The sequence below is a fragment of the Mobula hypostoma genome, chromosome 8 (genome assembly GCF_963921235.1).
Source record: "Mobula hypostoma chromosome 8, sMobHyp1.1, whole genome shotgun sequence".
In the NCBI taxonomy this organism is placed as follows: Eukaryota; Metazoa; Chordata; class Chondrichthyes; order Myliobatiformes; family Myliobatidae; genus Mobula; species Mobula hypostoma.
In genome coordinates, this window is record NC_086104.1 from 50997275 (window position 1) to 51013679 (window position 16405).

The following is a 16405-nucleotide window of genomic DNA, read 5'->3' on the forward strand; positions in this document are numbered from 1 at the left end:
TCCAATAATGGTGGATATGGTGTGTCTGCTGGTCTGAGTCAGAGAATTGTGGGTTTAATGCTTACTCCATTCAGCCTAAGTACATATATTGAAAATGCTTCCTTTTCAATGAGGTGTTATCTAAGGGCTTATATTCTCCTTAAGAATGCAATAGGTCCCTTGTTAAAATTCAGGGAAGTTTCTCCTGGCTTTGTCTTTAATATTTAACAACATCGAAAATATTTTCAAAAATAAATCTAGTCATTTTCTCATTTTCGCTTGCAGCAGCTTGCTCTGTACAAATTGGCTGTCATGTGTTTTACGGTAACTGCAATTAAATGTTATATAATCAGCATTGCCAAAACCTGTGGTTAAATACTTTCCATATTGCCATGGTTCTGTAATTTCTTTCATTTCAAATACTTATCCACTTATCCCTTTCAAAAGTGCAATGGTATTGTGCCTTAATGATTAGTGCTCTGTGCAGAGAAACTGGGTCCTGATCTTCCTTCTCTTTCAACTTCAAATGAATGACATCCCACATTAGTGATTCAACAAGCAAATAAAATATAGTTTTCCTAGATAATTTTTTTTAACTTTCTGTCACCTACGTATTTCCATTTGTAGGTTTTTTTTTAAAATCCTTCCAGATATTTCAACTCAATTTTATTCCCATTGCATCTCAGGAGGAAGAACACGAAAGCCTGACATTTTAAAATCATGTAAAGCCCAGGGCTTAACTGGGCAAGTTCTTCTGATGTGATTTATTGCACTTACCTTACCTTCCGTTATTCTTTTTATCACCACAGAACCAATTACGTAAGCAACAAAAGAACTCTTCCTTGGGATGTATGTACAACTGCCAATTACATTAAGGTTTGACTCAGTATTTAAATTTATGTTGAGCTAATTTTCACCTGTGTTGCCTACATTTCTCCAAAGCTTTCTATGGAACATCTTTTCAAATACTTTATGAAGATCCATATAGCGTACTTCATTCTCTGTCTCCTTTTCAAGCAAATTTATTTGTCAAATGTATGTCCACACCCCTAGATCCCTCAAAGTTGTCTTGCAAGTTGATAGGGTGGATAAGAAGCAGTATGGAGTGCTGGGATTTGTTTGTTGGTGGATTGAGCTCTATAGCCATGAAGTAATGTTACAGCACTAGGAAACTTCTGTCAGGTATTGTCTTCAGTTCTGGTCACCTCATAGTAGGAACAATGTAGAAACTTTTGAGAGGATGCAGAGGATATTTACCATGATGTTTCCAGCATGTGTTATGAGGATAGCTTGAGAAATATAACATAATACCCAGCTTCAGCCGTTGAGCCTCTGCCCACTTTCCTGAAGGATGGGAGATGCTGCGATCGCCAAAAAGGGGAACGAGATTGAGAGCGACCCTTTAGTTTCATACTCTTGTAGCTTTTAGACATTGCTATTATTTATAAGGCGGTGACCGGAGAGGTTCAGCGGGAGGCGAGCGCCCGGCACACGACCGACCGAAAACACCGACACCATTGATGCAGAAACTCTTCTCGGAGCCGAGCGAGCTAACAGCCGTCACATCCCAGCTACTGGTAACCATGAAATCCAGTTCAACCTGTTCATGGTCGAGTGGTCAGCGACTAAACTGGCTTCCCCACTGGACTCAGTCTGGTGAGGAAGGTGTGAGGACACCCAGCAGGACTGAAAAACAAGACCTGACAAAGGGCGGATGAGCTCCTTGTGAGCCAACGGCCATCTTCTGTGGAAGAGATTAAAGCCTCACCACGTATCTCCCTCTTACGAATCGTATGCTATGCACTTAGTTAGAAGAGACATGTGTTGTGCAGATGAACCTGGGCCCCTTGCGAGCGATTCTGCTGTACATGGCCACTAGGAAGAAGATAATGACCTTGGGAATTGTAGGTCCGTTGGGAATGAAGGCGGCACACCAAATCCGAAAGGAGGTGTGGCACTGGCTAATGATAGACTGAAAACTAGCGGAAGTATCTTACGGATAGGGACATGGAATGTTCGAACAATGTATCAAACGGGGAAGCTTGATAATGCAATTCTTGAGATATCTCGAATGAAGCTGGATATTATGGGAGTAAGCGAAGTCCGTTGGACAGAGGCTGGAACAGTTGACAAGAATGATTTTGTGATGATATACTCTGGAGGAGAGAGCCATGCCAATGTTGTTGGAATTACTATGAAAAAAAGAATCTATAATGCAGCGGATGGGTTTGGCCCATATCTGGTAGAGTCATAATGGTAAAATTAAAAGGAAAGCCTTTCGATGTTATGGTAGTCCAAGTGTATGCACCAACAGGTGAGCATGAGGATTAAGAGTTGGAATGGTTTTATGAGGACGTAGAATCTACTTTAAAAAATGCAAAGAGCTCTGATGTACTTTTCGTTATGGGAGATCTGAATGCTAGAGTAGGCAACGTGAAATACAAGGGTATCATTGGTCAGTATGGCTTAAATGAGAGAAATGAAAGAGGGGAAAGATTTATACAATTTTGTAAACAGTATGGGCTGATGGTAGCAAACACATGAATCAGATTACCTAAACAAAAATTATACACTTGGAAGAAGCCTGGGGCTACTGGAAGGAGACAAATTGACTATATTGCAGTGAGGAAACGCTTCAGGAGAAGTATTAGGATGGCCAGGACTTATCCGGGTACCAATATAGGCTCGGATCACAACCCGGTGGTTGTTAGGGTGAAGATTGTACTAAAGGCAAAGATTAAGGCTGCAACCAAGAAAGCCAGGCTGGATATGGACTTACTGAAGAAGAGCAAGTATAGTGAAAGATTTTCTGCAGTGGTACAAAATAGGTTTAAAGGACTGAGAGTAGAAGACATGGAGCAGATAACAGATATCATGTTGTCAAACCTGAAGGACTGTATGCAAATGGCAGCTGAAGAATGTCTCCCCAAAAGAAGGCGCGTAGCTAAACAAGCCTGGATGACGGATCACATTCTGAAGCTCATGGAAGAGAGAAGGAAGCACAAAAAGGACACATCTAAGTACAAGGAATTGAACCAACAAATAAGAGCAGAATGTGCAAAAGCTAACGAACAATGGTATATCAAATGGTGTGAAAAGACAGAGACCATGGACATGTTGTATCATTCAAGGGATATGCACAGGGAGATTGCAGAGATGACCAACAGGAACAAGAAACAACCAAGGACTGGCATTATTCAAGACAAGGACGGGAACATACTCTTTGAGAATGATAAGGTGCAAAGTAGATGGATGGAATGCATTAGGGAATTGTACTATGAAGCTAGAAATGATAGAGCGAGTGAGAAGAACACGGAAGGTCTGGAAATTTTGGTAGCAGAAGTAAGAGTAGCCAGTGAAAAGTTAAAAACTGGTAAAGCTTGTGGTGTAGATGGTATTACAGCCGAAATGTTGAAATGCCTTGGCGACTCAGAGGTTGAGGAGATCACGAGGCTTTGCAATACAATCTACTCACCAGGAAAGTGGCCAACAGATTTTGTGGTGTCAAAGTTTGTCATGATCCCAAAGAAAAGTAAGAGCACAAAATGCTCAGACTTTAGAACTACAAGTCTTATAATTCATGCCTCCAAGATCTTGTTATTAATACTTCTAAGCAGAATAAAAAGGACAGTTCTTAATGAAATTAATGAGTGCCAGAGCGGATTTATATCGGGTAAGGGTACCCGTGAAGGGATTTTCAATTTGCAAATGATTGGGGAATGAGGTCTAGAAAAAAAAAGACATTTACATGCGCTTCCTGGATTACAAAAAAACTTTTGACCGAGTCAATCATGAACAGCTGGTCAATTGCCTGAACTCATTGGGGCTGGATGGGAAAGATGTGCGACTGATTGTGAGTCTGTACTGGCATCAGAAGGCAGTAATAAGAACTAGTGGTGGGAATTCACCAGAAGTTGAGATCCAAAAAGGGGCTCACCAGGGCTGTGTTATCTCCCCTTTATTATTTAACATTTGCTCTGAGGTAATCTTCAGGGTGTTGAATGATGAAGCTGGTGTCCAAATTGGTGGAGTGACGGTGTACAACTTGAGGTATGCAGATAATTCAGCGTTGTTAGCCGAGACTGAGGACGTGTTACTCAGAATAGTAGATAGGGTAAATGCTGCAGGTGAATGATTTGGAATGAACATAAATGCTGCAAAGACGAAGATGATGGTAGTATTATGGAGGAGAGAAGTCCCCAAAATCAGTATCAAAATTAACAGCATAGGCATAGAGCAAGTCAAGAAGTTTGTGTACTTGGGACAGATGGTCACAGAGGATGGGAAATGTGATACAGAAATTAGACAAAGAATTGAGATTGCAAGCTCAACGTTCTGGAGCCTGAGTGACGTGCTGTGTGGCAAGAGGTTGGACTTTGGGCTGCGTTGTAGAACTTGGAAATACTACGTCTGGAGCAGTCTGTTGTATGGAGTCAAATCATGGACCTTATGCCAGGAAGTGCAACGACGACTGGAGGCATTTGAAATGTGGTGTTTAAGGAGAATGCAGAAAATTAGATGGGTAATGAAGGTCAGTAATATGGAAGTGTTGAAGAGAGCGAGGAGAGAAAAGGAGTTGATGAAGAATGTGCAGAAAAGGAAGCTGGAATATGCCCGGCACTTGTTAAGAGGTGGTGGACTGCAGAATTGTTATTGGAAGAGATAATAGAGGAAAAGAGGGAAAGAGGAAGGCAGTGAACCACTCGGTACAATAATGTGAGGCAATGGACTGGGTTGAGTTATGCTGAGGCCAGAAAAAGAGCGCAAGATCAAAGAAGATGGAGGTGCATAGCCGCCAACCCTGGATTTGGGATGGCACCCACTGACTGACTGACTGAGAAAGCTAGGTCTTTTCTCTTTGGAACAAAGGAGGATGAAAGATGACCTGATGGAGGTAAACAGGATGATAAGAGACGTAGATAGAATGGACAGCCAGAGATTTTTTTCTCAGAGTGGAAATGGCTAATATGAGGAGATGTAATTTTAAGATGATTAGAGGAAAGTATAAGGGGGATGCTAGAGGTACATTTTTCACACAGAGAGTGGTGGGTGCATGGAACATGCTGCCAGGGTTGTGGTAGAGGCAGATACATTAGGGTCACTTAAGAGACGCTTGGATGGGCACATGGATGAAAGAAAAACGGAGGGCTATGGGGAGAGAAGAGTTACATTGATCTTAGAGTAAGTTAAAAGGTCGGCACACCATCATGGGACAAATGACCTATGCTACACTTAATGTTCTGTGTTCTATGTAACTCACCTTCATGCTGGCTGCTCTTTTACCTACAATTGTGCAATAACTTAAACTGGATTGAAAGGGTTTCTCTGTAACAACCAAATGGAAAGTTTATCTTGTGGACCAGTCTTCAACTCTTTATTGATGTTGTTCATTTACTCTATCACACTATGACCACAGGTGGAATTAACTAAAACATTTGCAAAATCAGTTAATTCATCAGGCATCTATTTCACAGCAAACCTATGGCTCTTCACACAGCTTTAGACCACCTAGACAACACAGACACTTACATTAGGATGCTGTTCATTGACTATAGCTCAGAACTTAATACCATAATTCCCACAATCCTGATTGATAAGTTGTAGAACCTGGGCCTTTGTACCTCCCTCTGCAATTGATCCTCTGCACAGTCTGTGCGGATTGCTGATAACATATCCTGGCTGCGTGGTGTGCCGACAACAATCACACCCTTAACACCCAGAGGACCAATGAGATCATTGTAGACTTCAGGCATGCCAGAAGTCACACTCATGTCCCCATCTACATCAATGGAACTGTAGTGGAGTGTGTATCAAGCTTCAAATTCCTTGGTGTCCACATTTCCGAGGATCTCATCTGGTCCCTGAACTCCTCCATCCTGATCAAAAAGGTGCAACAGCGTCTTTATTTCCTGCAGAGCATGAAGAAAGCTCACCTCTGTCCCAGGATACTGATGGACTTTTACCGCTGTACCATTGAGAGCATACTCACCAACTGCATCTCAGTGTGGTATGGCAATTGTCCCGTATCGGACCGCAAAGCACTCCAGCATGTGGTGAAAACTGCCCAGTGGATTATCGGCACCCAGTTACCTACCATTGAGAACATCTACCATAAACGCTGCCTGGGCAGGGCGAAAAGCATTATCAAGGATGCATCTCACCCTAACCATGGACTTTTTACTCTCCTCCCATCCGATAGGCACTACAGGAGCCTCCGCTCCTACACCAGCAGGCACAGGAAAAGCTTCTTTCCTGAGGCTGTGACACTGCTGAACCTCTCATCACAGCACTAAGCAGTATTGCATCCGTATTGTACTGTATCAGTACTTTTATATTTGTGTGCTGTAGCACTTTTTTTATTCGCAGTTATTTTGTAAATACTATTCTTTGCATTTCTGGTCAGATGCTAAATGTATTTCATTGGCTTTGTATCTGTACTTGGCACAATGACAATAAAGTTGAACCTAATCTAATCTAATCTAATCTTTGCTGACAATCAACACTGGCGCACCTCAGGGGTGTATGCTTTGCCCACTGCTCTACTCTCTGTATACACATGACAGTGTGGTTAGGCATAGCTCAAACACCATCTACAAATTTGCTGATGATACAACCATTGTTGGTAGAATCTCAGATGGTGACAAAAGGGCGAACAGGAGTGAGATCTGTTAACTAGTGGAGTGGTGCTGCAGCAACAACCTGGCACTTAATGTCAGTAAGACGAAAGGGCTGTTTGTGAACTTCAGGAAGGGTAAGATGAAGGAACACATTCCAATCCTCATAGAGCGATCAGAAGTGGAGAGAGTGAGCAGCTTCAAGTTCCTGGGTGTCAAGATCTCTGAGGATCTAAACTGGTCCCAGCACATTGATCTAGTCATGAAGAAGGCAAGACAGCGGCTATACTTTATTAGGAGTTTAAAGCGATTTGGCATGTCAACAAATACATTCAAAAACTTCTATAGAAGTACCATGGAGAGTATTCTGACAGGCTGCATCACTGTCTGGAATGGAGAGGCTACTGCACAGGACCGAAAGAAGCTGCAGAAGGTTGTAAATCTAGTCAGCTCCATCTTGGGTACTAGCCTACAAAGTACCCAGGACATGTTAAGGGAGTGGTGTCTCAGAAAGGCAGCGTCCATTATTAAAGACCTCCAGTACCCAGGGCATGCCCTTTTCTCACTGTTACCATCGGGCAGGAGGTACAGAAGCCTGAAGGCACACGCTCAGCGATTCAGGAACAGCTTCTTCCCCTCTGCTATCCAATTCCTGAATGGACTTTGAAACTTTGGACACTATCTCGCTTTTTTAGTATACAGTATTTCTGTTTTTGCACAATTTTTAATAATTTATTCAATATGTGTAATTTAATTGTTTATTATTATGTTTTATTTTATTTATTATTACAATTTTTTTTCTGTCTCTGCAAGATTATGTATTGCATTGAACTGCTGCTACTAAGTTAACAAATTTCACGTCACATGCCAGAGATAATAAACTTGATTCTGATTCTGATCCTAGCAAGACAAAAGTTCAGCAGTGTGTCAATGTTAAACTAAAGTTCCCAGCTACAATTACTCTAACAAAAATTCAACTGAGGGACATTAAATAAAGAGACCTTGTTAAGCCCCTTAGCAGTGTGCTTTCTTTTACCTTTATTATTACTCAGAACAATAAATCTGCATTGAAATGACATAAGACACTGAATATTTTCAAACTATTTCAGATTTTGTATTGTATATTACAAACCAAAATAGTGCAGGGAATGATTGATTATCAGATCCCGTTAGAGTCTAGACACTGAATGTTATTGAATAGAATGAGCAACTAAGATAGATTTAAAGGAATGAGGTTAACACCTAAAAATAGACTTTGGAAGGAAAAAAGAATGTTTTTTGGGTTTGTACAGATTCCATTTTCCTACATTGTCTTCTCTCTGGTAGATGTTGTGTCCAGAATCATATTCACATCACTACAACAAAGAACTTGCTTCCTGAATACTTTTAGGTGTATCTTATGAATTTTGGGCTGCTGAACATGAAAATCATCATGACTTTTCCCTATCACGCACTATTTTTTGAAATCACCAATATTTGTTATTTCAATTCATAATTCAAGTGAATTAAAATGTTGCCCGCAATGTAAGCTGAAATGTTTTCAATCTTGTCCAGGCGTACCTGGGCATGCTGAAGCTGCATGGCAGGACAGGTTTTAGACAGGCTATAAAAGCATCATGCACACACTGTTCTATTTACAGTATTGCATTTACGTGTATATCGGTTTGTGATCACGTTAATGCACATCCTCCACATGCATAGCATATTGTGTGTACTCATTATAATAAAGTAACCGTATTTTCAGGAGTACTTGTGATTTCAAAGTGTGTTGTCAATGTTGCAACAGCTGCGACGCTTTCTGTTATATTCATGGCGAGTATACGCTGAAATCTCAAAGATGGAGAATGACGCCTCTTGTTAAGAAAGCCCATGACCTCTACTTTTGGTGTAAAATTGGTGACCAAGACAAAGCCCGGGCTCCTCACATTTGTTGTGCAACATGTGCTGTCGATCTTAGAGTTTGGCTCAGAGATACTTGGATGTCAATGTTGTTTGCTGTCATATGACAGACTACTACTTCTGTCTGACCAGTGTGTCTGGTTTCTCTACTAAAAACAAGAAATCCATTGAATACCCCAATCTCCCTTCTTCCATGAGACCTGTGCCACATGCCTATAGTCTTCCAGTACCGAAACCCTCAGAGACATGAAGTCTAGAGGAGGCAGACGAAGATGCCATGATGCACGAGCCAGGAATGGAAAATGACACTGATACTGATTCTGATTTTGAACACTCTATGTCGAGTGAGCCTCAACTGATAACTCATTCTGAGTTAGGTGACTTGGTCAGAGACTTGGGTTTGTCACAGGCAAAAGCAGAATTACTGGGTTCGAGACTGGAAGGATGGAATCTGCTGTCACCAGGCACAACATTTTCCATGAAGGATTTCGATATTTGAGGCAGGTGGTTCCCAGAATAACTCAAGCCAAGATTAAGGAAGGCATTTTAGTTGGTCCACAGATCAAACAGGACATCAATAGGCAATTCAAAGAACTTCTAGTGGGACTGGAGAAAATCAGATGGAAGGCATTCAAGGACATTGCTGACAAATTTCATGACGACTACGCAGCACCAAATTATGTATAGCTAGTTGACAACATGCTTCAAGCATACAAAACCATGAAATGCAATATGTCATTAGAGATTGATTTTTTGCACTCCCACTTAGACTTCTTTCCTACAAATCTTGGTGCTATCAGTGATGAGCATGGTGAGAGGTTTCACCAAGATGTTGTGATGATGGAGAAACGGTATCAAGGCAACTGGAATCCACCAATGCTGGCTGGACACTTACTGTTGGACACTTAAGCGATAGGTCTCAGAAACTGAAGGCAAATGAAAATCACCCCAAAAGAATTTAACTTAGTTGAACTATTGCAAAGCATCAGCACTGTTCTGCAGTTAAACTCATTATATTCAATAAATGTTAATTTCCTGTTTCTCCAAATTTCTACATTATACATGTAGTCTGAAATTATATTCGTGTTCAGCTTCAAGCGGTCTATCATAACCACAATAAAAATTCTGAGGAAGCAACCCTTTCAAAAAAATTTCTGTCCAATGTTACCAGATCCCGTTAGAGAGTAGAAACTGAATGTTATATCCTTGAGTCAACAACTACGATAGATTTAAAAGAATGAGATTCAGCACTTAAAAACACACCTTGAAAAGAAAAAGGAACATTTTTTGAGTATATATTGTACAGACTCCATTTTCCTACATTGTCTTCTCCCTGGTAGATGTAGTGTCCAGAGTCATGCCCACAACAGCCCTTTGGCTATCGACCTGCTGAGGAAACTCAGTAGGTTGATTAGTGTCTGTGGAAGGAAAAGAATTGCCGATGTTTTCAGTTTGAAATTGTTATTCTTTGACTCTTAGGGTCTCATATATATTTGAGCTCCTTCAATTCAGGCCTGTTGATCATTCTTAAATCCAATTCCTTCATCAATCCTTTTATACAATCTTTTGATAGTGTAGTCATGGGGAAGAGCAAAATCAGAAGCCTTTAATATAAAAATAGTTACCAAGTAATCAAATGAGCAATTCAGAAGAAACTTCCTTACCTAGAGGGTGGCAGAAATGTGGAACTTGTTGTCACTGAGAACAGTTAAAGTGAAGCAAGATAAATAGGAGAAGCAGAAGAGAAAATGGTATAATGTAATAAAGTTTTAAAATTTTGTGTAGAGATACAGTGTGGAATAAGTCCTTTCAGCCCTTTGAACCACGCTGCCTAGCAACCCCAGCAACTCCCATTTAACCCTAACACAATCATGGGACAATTTACAAATTACCAATTAACCTATCCAGTACGTCTTTGGCCTGTGGGAGGAAACTGGAGCACCCGGGGAAACTCACGCATTCCATGGGGTGGACGTACAAAGACTGCTCACAGTTGAAATCTGAACTCCGATGCCCCAAGCTGTAATAACTTTGTGCTAACTGCTACGCTATTGTGGCGCCCAAGGAAGAAAGATCGTAGGCTCAGGTAGATAGAAAGGCCAGCATGCACTGGTTGGTTGAAATAGCCATAAATGTTACTTAATTCTGTGTAACACTACCTTATCCCATTTTCAATATCCCATTTCCTCTTCTGCTTCTCCTATTTATCTTGCTTCACTTTAACTGTTCTCAGTGGCAACAAGTTCCACATTCCTGCCACCTTCTAGGCAAGGAAGAAGATAAGGAAGAAGCTTTGGAGAAGAAGGGCAGGTTGGATAAGGGGAAATAGTTGTAGACAATGCTGCTTTTTTGGGATGGTGGTGGGTGGGGGAGATAATGCAGGTTTGATGTGGAAGACAACAATATCTAAGGTAGAAATTATGAAGCATCGTTGAGCAAATCACTGGTCTGCAGGTACTGAGATTACAAGAGTAAAATACTAAATCAGAAATTGTCTATTCGCCAGAACTTTAGCTGTCATTTTAATGCTAATAACTGTATTTATTCTATCCAAAAATTAGCCTGGCTGCCACCCTCTTGCACTCAACCATTGTTACATTTGCTGGTCCTTGTCAAGAATTAATACAAAACCGTTTTACTTATTTCAATAGAGTAATTAATGCAATAATACACATAATTGTGTATCAATGTAATAATGCTGTCTCTACAATTCCCCGGGAACCCAGTAGAGTTTGGCATCACAAACAGACATCATGTTTCAAATGCGTTATACCCAACTACAGAATACAGATACACATCTGGCATAGGCATTGTTAAGTTTAGAAGGCTCTATGGAAATAGTGAATTTAATTAAATTTGTGGTGCACTCAGATAACTTTCTGCTATCTAGTCAAATACCAAAAGGCACAAGAACATTTTCTTCTGATTAAAGTCAAAACAGGAACTAGCTTAAGGACAATGTCTTGTTAATTAACTGAGTAAATTAGAGGAGATTCAATATCACTTGCTTGATTTCAAATGAAACATATTTAGTTTAAAAGCTGTAACATTTGAAAAATACCAAGATGTAAAAAAACTTGAGGACAGCATTGGATACATCCAAAAGCATAATTGAAAAGGGTAAACAAAAATCATTCTTCTCTGCAATCTGAAATGTTTAGTTGAACAAGCTGCTGAACTTACTTTTTATCTCTTTCTCAGACTGACATTTTCTTTGAGTGAATGCTGCACACTGCCTATTAAGCACAGGAGAAATTTTCAGTGATTATTTCTACATGACATGCATATCTTGCTGTGAAAATTTACTTTCCAAATTGATTGCCCTTGTGGGCTAGACCTGGACCTCACCTTAGAGGTACTTCATACTTTATTGTCGCCAAACAATTGATACTAGAATGTACAATCATCACAGCGATATTTGAGTTAGGGCTTCCTGCTCCCTGGATTAGAAATCGATAGTAAATATTAAAAAATTAAATTATAAATCATAAATAGAAAATAGAAAAATTGAAAGTAAGGTAGTGCAAAAAGACCGAGAGGCAGGTCCGGATATTTGGAGGGTATGGCCCAGATCTGGGTCAGCATCTGTTCAGCAGTCTTATCACAGTTGGAAAGAAGCTGTTCCCAAATCTGGCCATACGAGTCTTCAAGCTCCTGAGCCTCCCCCTGGATGGAAGAGAGACGAAAAGTGTGTTAGCTGGGTGGGTCGTGTCCTTGATTATCCTGGCAGCACTGCTCCGACAGCGTGCGGTGTAAAGTGAGTCCAAGGACGGAAGATTGGCTTTTGTGATGTGCTGCGCTGTGTTCATGATCTTCTGCAGCTTCTTCCGGTCTTGGAAAGGACAAATTCCATACCAGGTTGTGATGCACCCTAGAAGAATGCTTTCTACAGTGCATCTATAAAAATTAGTGACGGTTTTAGGGGACAGGCCAAACTTCTTCAGTTTCCTCAGGAAGTAAAGGCGCTGGTGGGCCTTCTTGGCAGTGGACTCTGCTAAGTCAGGTCATTTGTGATATTGACCCCAAGGAACTTAAAGCTTTTGGCCTGTTCCACTTGCGCACCACCGATGTAAATTGGGTCATGCGGTCCGCTACTCCTTCTGAAGTCAACAACCAATTCCTTCGTCTTGCTGACATTGAGGGATAGGTTATTATCTTCGCACCATGCCACCAGGTTCTTATTTTCCTCTCTGTACTTAAACTCATCATTACCCAAGATACGGCCTACAATTGTTGTGTCATCAGCAAACTTACATATTGAGTTCGATGGAAACTTGGCTACACAATCATGGGTGTACAGTGAGTACAGCAGGGGGCTGAGTACACAGCCTTGTGGGGCACCGGTGCTCAGAGTGATTGTAGAGGAGAGCTTGTCCCCTATTTTTACAGCCTGGGTCCTGTCTGTGAGGAAGTTGAAGATCCAGCTGCAGATCTGAATGCTAAGGCCCAGGTTCCGGAACTTAGGAATCAGTTTATTTGGAATGATGGTGTTGAAGGCAGAGCTGTAGTCAATGAAAAGGAGCCTTATGTATGTGTCTTTATTCTCCAGGTGTTCTAAGGAGGAATGTAGAGCTGTATATAAAATCAAGAGGGGTGCAGGTAAGGTGGATGATCTACTTTTCTGAGGGTAGAGGGCATAGATTTAAGGAGAATTAAAAGGGATCTGATCCAAATACTTACCACCCTTTCTTCGCACAGAGAGTGATGGGGATTTATAATGAACTGCCAGAGGAAGCTATAGAGATCATCCAATCATCCAGATATGATTACAAGGTTTCAGAAGGATATGCACCAAATGTAGGCAAATAGTTCTAGAGCAGATACACATTTTGGTTGGAATGGGTGAGCTGGGCCAAAAGGTCTGTTTCCATTCTATATAACTGGAATATTTTAACGCCAGACAGAACGTTTTAACAGAGTAAGTTCATGCTTTCAAACAAAGTGATAGAGCCTTACCTTGCATAGGAACAGAATAAAAATTTAGCTCTGCTTTTACTATTAGTCCTATATATTTGGATATTAAGCTCCAAATATCCAAACCTTCATGTCAAGCAATAGATTATCACCCATTTCCTTTCAAAATGTATAATTGCCAAAGGGGTCAGAAAAGAAATGCAGAGACCATTGTTGAGATTGATCCCATTGATCTAAATAACTCTGGACTGCCCCTGTGGTTGCATAAAATGACAAACATGAGCAGCTACTGAAAAATTGTGAGAACATGGTAAAAGATGTATTGTGCTTTAATACATCCTGAAGTTCAGGATAATGTTAGATTAAGAGAAGTATTCAAGCTTAATGCTGCTGCCGGAATAATCTTAAGGTTAATTCCATTGTTGTGTATTTGGTATTTCAATACTATTTAAGTAATCTTGTATATAAATTGTTTGATTAAGCTTTCCTGTTCATTTAAATAATTCGTTGTGGGTTATGTTAATTGCATATGCCACCATGCTTCCACATGGTATGTGTATGCCTTGCTTAAAGTAAAGATGAAGTTAGGACTGTATTTTAGACTCTGTGTTTCCTATGAATTTGATTAATGTTTTGAAGTTGCAAAACATAACATTGGTGATGAGGTATTTTTTAAAAAGAAACCAAGGTAGCTACCAACCCGCTCAAATGCAGTAAGACATTCAAACTAAAAGCTACGCTATGAGGAAATGTGAGTTTAAAAAAAAGCACAGCGCAGCCCAGCCCAGAGCCAACTTTGGAAGGGAAGACATGATTGAATTTTTTTTTAATGTCCAAAAATGGAAGAATTCATGGGTTCATAAAGAGTTATTATAATAATTTACAGAAAGCTAAGAAGTGGCTGGCTATGCTGGAAAGATTGACAAATTTGATTACACAATGAGTAATTGGCTCACATACACTGAGCTATTGGAACAGTATATTGAAGCAAATGAAATAACCAATAAGAAGCAAGCCAATTTTACTGAGTGAATTGGGTTTAAAGGCATGCAGTTTGCTTTGAAGTTTGACTGCTCCAACCAAGCCTGCAGAAATGAGCTTTACTGCTGTTGTAAAAGTGATGGAGGAACAACTAGAACTGAAGCCATTGTTGATTGCAGAACATTTTAGGTTTCATAAGTGGAATCAAAAAGGAGTCGTGTCTAATTCAGCGTACATGGCTAAATAGAAGACAGTCTGAGCATTGTCAGCTCAGTGATGGGCTTGATGATAGACTGAGAGATCATTTAATTTGAGGAGTCTTACAAGAAAGCATTTAAAAATAGCTCCTAACTGAAGCACAGCTTACACTCAAATGAGCAGTGGACATTGCTGTTTCAATGGAAACTGCAGACAGAGATGCAATTGAGTTGCAGTCAGGAAGGATAGTGAATATGAAGTATGAACAAAATTGCATCATCTAAACAGAAACCGGCTTGGCCAAACAAATTGTGTTACCGTTGTGGCAGGGCTACACATACACCAAACAAATGCAGATCTAAAGGCGAAACTTGCAGAAAATTCAACAAAATAAGATACATACAAACAGTATGTTGGGCAGACAAAAATAAATGGACAGTACAGGGAAGAGAAAAAGTGAAAAAGCCAAGTTTCAGTTTCAAAAAAAACACTAATCTGAATGCTGCTGATGAAAAATCTGATAATGATGAGAGTGACACAGAATTTTGTAGCCTTGAGATTTAAAGTGTGAAAATTAACAGTAGACGAGCAACAGGGCTTATGCCAGAAGTGAATGGCAAATTAATTAAAATGGAATTAGACACTGGTTCAGTCATTCCACAAAATGTTTTTGAGAGGCTATTCAAATGAAACCTGCAGATATCCAACCAAGAACTTATACTGGAGAAAACATAGCTCATTTGGGAATGAGATTTGTTATGAATATCAACAAACAACAAGCCACATTGGTCTTGTATGCAGTAAAAACAGGAGCATCAGCATTGTAGGGATGTGACTGGCTGTGATAACTGAAACTTGATGGGGATCCATCCAAAATTTGCATACCACACCCTCTGCAATGAAGTAATCTGAAAGCAAATTCAGAAAGATACTGGATCCACAACTGTCTCCATGCTGAACACCATGAATCGTTGTCCAATGGAGGACAAACAGGTGTCAATGCCAAGTTCTTTGCCTCTGCGTGAAAGGTATATTGGACCCAGGAAGGACCATGTTGCTCAGAGGAATTGTGACAGTGACAAAAGCAGTAGTCTGACTACAGCAGTTTTCAGAGACAAAGTATCTGAAAAAGTTTCTGATATGTTAATCATGCAGTTACTGTGAAACGTGGCTTAGTTTTAAGCTGTAAGGGAGTTCAGGAAGCTTCAGGAAAGTTGCAAACATTCGGTTTTTGTGAGTATAAACAACCAGAATTACTCTGCGTGCCTAAGGTTATTGCATGAACTTCAAGTGGGAGACAAAAAACTGCTTGTAAAAGTAGATGAAAGACCAAAGCCCAGCTGGATGAATGGAAGGCCAAAAGGAAAGGTGTCAATGGAGATATGAAAACAAAGAATTCATCTGATGATTTTGAGGATGCGGAAACTAAGAGGAGAGATCAGATCTTAAAGGCTCATCAAAGAAGCAATAGAAGAGAATATTCCAGTGAACTAAATGTACCTTACCAAGATCAAGATGCACAAACTAGAAAAAGAAAAAGGAGGGAAGGGATGGAGAGAAAGAATGTGAATGAGAAAGAGAAAGTTGTGAAAGAGAGGATTGTGAGAAAGAAAAAGAAAGAGAAAGAAATAAATACAGAGAGAGAAAAGAAAAAAAAGCTGTCTAGAGCTGTCGTAACCACTTCCTGCAGTCTTAAAATTAACTCCTTCAACCACCACAGAGGAGGCCCCAGAATCTGAGATTACTTTCACAGCCATAAATCTCACCTGCCAAGCAGAGTGAACCCACTTGCCAGGAAAGACATTATCCCACTAGAGTAA